The 6,000-nt window shown below is 38.8% G+C and overlaps 1 protein-coding gene across 8 annotated transcripts in view; it reads left to right on the plus strand.

The window, feature by feature from the left end:
* The window catches only part of celf4 (CUGBP, Elav-like family member 4), a 903,775-nt gene extending 899,982 nt beyond the window's left edge, over positions 1–3,793 (plus strand). For all 8 annotated transcript variants that reach the window (XM_052037920.1, XM_052037946.1, XM_052037937.1 and 5 more), the window contains exon 14: positions 1,941–3,793. The gene's annotated coding sequence lies outside the window, so the exon portion shown is untranslated. The remainder of the gene's footprint in view (positions 1–1,940) is intronic.
* The last annotated feature ends 2,207 nt before the right edge of the window (positions 3,794–6,000 follow it).

Raw genomic sequence — 6,000 nt, forward strand, 5'->3', positions numbered from 1 at the left:
TAAAGGGTCATCGAATTGAAATGTTAACTCTTGTTCTCTGTCTATAGATACTTCCTGACCTGTTGAATATTTCTGGCACTTTTTTCTTTTTATTTCAAATTGCCGGCATCTGCATTTCTTTTGCTTCTTAATTTTTAAATGTGTCGTTAGTTTTGGCTCTCTTTTGGGACCGATTCCTGATCAAAGTGCAGGTGATGATCTGTTCTCTCACCATAACTCTACAAACACCTACAACCAATCACTATAAATTTCCTTAAATTTGGTTTGAAGCTTTACCAGCTTATCATATTCTGAATATCGAACCAATGCTCCAGATTTAGTTTAAGCCCCTTCTCAAGCACCACCTGACACCAGATATCAGCCTTCTGACTCCTGCTTGCACTATTTCCAGGGCTAGTATTCCTCCCTTCAATCTATTGCAAAGTGAGGCTTCATGTGAAGTTTCAGCAAACCATTCTCCAGGTTATAGTCCCACAGATTTAGCAACATTTTTCATCATTTTATTCTCTTTGATGATTGCTATTTCATTACGGCTAACAGCAGCAGCCTGAAAACACATGTTGTCTCATCCCTGGCTGCCCTCATTTGTAGCCTATGATAATCCTTTAATCCTGCACATTCCTGACTGGTTAGTTCAATACTTGCTGAAAGATTCTCACAGTGTCATTTTTTTTCTCCGTCAAATGCATTGAGTGCTACTGCTGAATTTGGTCAATTATATTGCATTACAAAGTTACCTCCTAATTACAACACAGCAACAGCCAATTTGTCCAATAGGTCCGTGCAGATATTTATGCTCCACACAACCATTCCTCACATCAATCTTTTGGCCCAACCTTTCTCCTGCAGGTGTTTATCCCCTTAAATATATATGCTTTACATCTCACCTACTTCTTGTTGGAATGAATTCCACACACTAACTGCTGTTTGGTAGGGGAATACTAGTAATTATTTTATATTTGTAGCCCATAATTGGTGCTATAATTATTTGAACATTTACGTTGCACAACATAAATTAATGGCCCAAGATGTGTGACCCTTGGGGAGAGGGGTCTACACCACTTGCCCCTGACCTCTGAACAAAGTTCCGACTTGCCTTGCGCAATTGCCCATAACTTGCAGTCCCAAGTGCCGTGTCCTCTGGCATCAAAACACAGCTCATTGACAGGCCATCCACATGATATGATCACTTGGTAGTGACAATAGAATAAGCCTAAGCCTGGGAAAAAGAATGGACATGGTTTAGCTGACTGTCAGAACTGTCAAATGCACTGAATGTTTCTGGCATTCAAAAAGATTCAGAAAGATTCAAAGCCTATGAAAACTTATATAAAAAAATAAAAGTTAAAAACATTTAAATACACTTAAATAATGTTTAAAAACTTAACTAATACTTATCCAATGCCCTCACAGATCTGTGCCAGGTGTAGATAGCTCTTCTCCATTACATCAATGGAGTGGAGCTACCTGCACCCAATATAGGAGTGTACAGATGGATTCCTGGTTATTTGGTAGGAATTGCAATGTTCAATGAGGAGTCCTGTTTTTTGGATCATATTTGGAAAACAACTGTTAACATCTGACTGCAACTTCAGGACTTCTGCATCAGCGCAGATACCCCAAAGTGGCATTCAGTTGTATGTAGGGGAGTCAGCAATTACCCACACAACTTTCCATGTAAAACACAGTATTTTTTTTCTCTATTCAAGCCATAAACTAATCGCACAAACACATGCAGGCAATGCCTAAAATCATTTGATATTTTGAAAAGGCTGAAGAGTCACAAAAAAGAATGTTTAGCAGATGTCATCCCCAGATTGAAGGCAGAAAAAGGCAGGATGCTGTTTCTTTAGATTATACTTTCATTAAAGTATTATTGGTGTAGACTACTGCATTTATACTCCATCTCTAATCTGCTTTATCTTGTCTTCATCTTTTAGGGCGGAAACTGGAGAGGACCGCATGTACAAAAAAATAATAAAAGTACTGTTAAATAAACCTTTGGACATATCAGCATACGCCAATCAAGCTGAAGACTTCTTCAGACTTTTATCTTTGACTGCTCTGATTGTTTAGACTGTTAAGTCTCTTCAAAATGTATCACTTCTGCTGAAGGATGAGTTTTGAACGCCTGAAAGGAGAAAATATATATTAAAAAAAGATACTAGGAGCTTTTAGAGCAACAAGTTGATGAGGAGTGCCTGTTGTCATCATGGATACAGTTGCCATGGTCACACATGGCAACAATCACTATAAGTATCTGTCATTCCTTAGGTATTTTAGGGACCAAAGGACCAAACTTTTTATTGCAGACTTGTAGTCGTATGTAAATTATGGATTTCTTTCCTTCTCTCGCTGTTCCTAAAACAGTCTGAAGAGTTTACCTTGAATTGTAAAAAAGTAAACTAATAATAACAATAATAATACATACATAACTGCTTTTAAATAAGCAAGATTGTAGTTCTTTGATACTTTGGGAAGCACTTTGGTATCATTAATTCAAGTAAGTAGTTTTCATATGGTTTTCTGTAACTTTCGTGAGGACTGAACATTTGAGATTGGCTTAACTGTGATCTGTGGGAAGCAAAAAAAAACTTACTGAGTGAGGACTATTTTGGAAATAGAATTATTGCTTGAAAATGGTTCATTGTGTTCTTAACCTTCCCTTAAAAAAGAAACTCAATAGGTGTACAGAGTAATAAAACTTTTAAATTACCAATATAAAAATATAAAAAAATTAGACATAAAAATGCAAAAAAATAGAGGTTAGCATTACTGCTAAAAAAGAAATCCTGTAGAATTGTAATTTTGTAGAATTTAGATGAGCATAAGTTCATATACTGCCAATAGCTGTCTGATGCTGTTAAATACTGACAGAAGATAAGCCACACTGGCAGCTCCTTGACTGCAATCATTCCAGCTACAATTAAAAAAAATAAAAATGTATTAAAAAAAAGACACAAAAACTGAAACTATTGTAAACATTGCAGCAAATCATGAATCTGAATATCCACCAAGCATTAGTGAGGACCCGGAGTAGACACCCATTCGTCTGGAAAACCTGCTTGACATCACCAAGACCTGCTCTAAGCAAAACTCTTACCAACCTCCATCCATAATGATAGTACTCTCTCACATTCAAAAACTAAGTAAGCAAAATTCAGGGCCAGTGCAAAGTCCTGACTCCCAACAACCTAACACTGAATCTGTAACAAAAAAAAACGAAGAATCTCTGCTGTTTACAGGAGGTCAAAAAAAAACAGAGAATGTTTAAAAGGTTCTGGCTCTGTTTTATGTAAATAAATTTGCATATTTTGTAGGACTTTTACTGTACTGATTGAGAAAAAAGGAAACTATTTAAAGAAAGCACGGTATTTATCTTTGGTAACTGATGTAATGGAGCAGTTGAAAAAAAGCACTGTGTTGAATGCTGTAAAATCTGGAGACAATTTATTTATGAATTATTTATTCTGATATTTATTGTTGTTTTAGGAAGAGGCTACGTTTTAAATTAATTTACAAATGCCAGCATCACGGTTGGCAGCTGCATTGTTTTATTACGATCATTTTTATTTATTGCTTGTAGAAGATTTTTTTAAAACACATTCATTTTGATAAATTTTCCAATTTCTGTTCACCTGCTTTTTCTATAATTTTAGCTTATGTTATATTTTTTCTAAAAAAAAGTACTGTATACCTAATCTAGTGTGGCATACAGTTATAACAAGACTGCTCTCTTCACTCTCAGTTACCTAGAAACAATTGTAATCTTCATGTAAGTACTGGATGACGCTTTTCAGCTTAGCCCTAAATAAAGCACAGTTTAAGAAAAAGCACCTTGGCCTCTTTTGGGTCTGTTTGCACCAGTACTGACTGCACCCTCGGCCCACGAGGCTGCAAACAGCTTCTCATGTGTGACTTTAGTCATTTAAAACTGCATTAGGGTCCAGAAGATGGTTCTATTTTTAGAGCTGGTACATTATTGAAAGGTTTCCCTAACACCTCCACAGCGATCAATGCAGAGCATAATAGGGGAAGGTGTAGGCCATTTGGCCCCTCAGGTCTGCCCCACCATTCAATGCTGATATGCCCAAAGCTCCATCTCTACTATGCCAGTTCCCCATAGTCACCAATTCCCTGATCTTCCAAAAACAGAAGATCTAATTCCTTTAAGTACCCCCAATGGTCTAATCTCTACAACCCTCTGTGGTGAGAATTCCAGAGATTCACCACCCTCTGGTGAGAAGTTGTTCCCACGTACTGCAGCTTTAAATGAGTGCCCCCTAATCTTGTGACTGTGTTCCATAGTTTGACATTCTCCCACTAGTGGAAATTTCTCAACATCTACCTTATTTGTTTCAATAAAATCACCCCTCACTCTTCAAATTTCCAAAGAATTGAATCAGAGGAGGTGCTGGTTGTCTTAAAACATATGAAGATAGATAAATTCCCAGTGGCTGATCACGTATATCCAACAACACTGTGGGAAGCTAGAGAGGAAATTGTGGGAGCCCTGGCTGAGATATGTACATCATTGTTAGCAACAGGTGAGGTGCCGGAAGACTGGAGGGTGGCTAATGTGCCTTTATTTAAGAAGGGCTGCAAAGAAAAACCTGGGAATTATAGACCAGTAAGTCTAACATCTGTGGTAGATAAGTTACTGGAGGGGATTCTGAGGGATAAAATTGACATGCGTTTGGAAAGGTAGGGGTTGATTAGGGATAGACAGCATAGCTCTGTGCGTCAGAGATTACGTCTCATGAATCTGGTGTCATAGACAGTGAAGATGGTCATCAGGGATTACAGAGACAGTTGGTCAGTTGGCTTAGTTGGCTGAGGAATGGAAAATGGAGTTTAATTCAGGTAAGTGCAAGGTGTTGCATTTTGGGAAGACAAATGAGGGTAAGATTTTCATAGTGAATGGTAAGGCCTGGGAAGTGTACAACTGCATGGTTCTCTGAGAGTGACATCACAAGCTGACAGGGTGGTGAAGAAGGCTTTTAGCATGTTGGCCTTCATCAGTCAGAGCATTTATGTATAGAAGTAAGGATGTGGTGTTGCAGTTGGTCAAGACGTTGGTGAGGCTGCATTTGGAATATTGTGTTCAGTTTTGGTCACCCTGCTATAGGAAGGATGCCATTAATCTGGAAAGAGCTCAGAAAAGATTTATGAGGATGTTGTCAGGACCCAAGGGACTGAGTTATAGAGAAAGGTTAAGCAGGCTAGGACTTTATTCATTGGAGCGTTAGAGAATGAGGGGTGATCTTATAGAGGTATATAAAATCATGAGGGACACAAATAGGGTGAATGTGCACGGTCTTTTTCCCCAGGGTTGGGGAATCAAGAATTAGAGGGCATAGGTTTAAGGTGAGATGGGATAGATTTAATAGGAACCTGAGGAGCAACTTCTTCACCCACAGGGTGATCTGTATATGGAATGAACTGCTAGAGGAAGTGGTTGAGGCAGGTACATTAACAACATTTTAAAATATTTAAATTCTTTTAAATGAATTCACCCACTTTAAGTAATCCCCACACACACACCCACCCCTACCCTCACCCCCAGCCATGCCTCTTCTTTTCTCTTTCTTAGCCTAACTCTCTTTCTTCTACTTCCCTTCTTTCCCCTTACCTTTGATCCATCCCCCGGTGGATCTGCTCTCCCCTCCTCCCCCGCACCTACCTATCACTATCTCTTACCTGTATCTACCTATCGCTATCTTGTGCCCACCCTGCCTCCCCTCTTTTGTTCACCTATCACTGCTCTGCTTTTCCCTCCTATATATTGGGCTTCCCCTTTTCCTATCTTCAGTCCTGAAGAAGGGTTCTCACCCGAAACGTACATAGTGTTTTTCATAGAACGTAGAACATAGAAGATAAAACATTACAGCACAGTACAGGCCCTTCGGCCCACAATGTTGTGCCGACATTTTATCCTGCTCTAAGATCTATCTAACCCTTCCCTCCCACATAGCCCCCATTTCTCTATCATTCATGCAC

The sequence above is a fragment of the Pristis pectinata genome, chromosome 2, assembly GCF_009764475.1.
Source record: "Pristis pectinata isolate sPriPec2 chromosome 2, sPriPec2.1.pri, whole genome shotgun sequence".
Taxonomy (NCBI): domain Eukaryota; kingdom Metazoa; phylum Chordata; class Chondrichthyes; order Rhinopristiformes; family Pristidae; genus Pristis; species Pristis pectinata.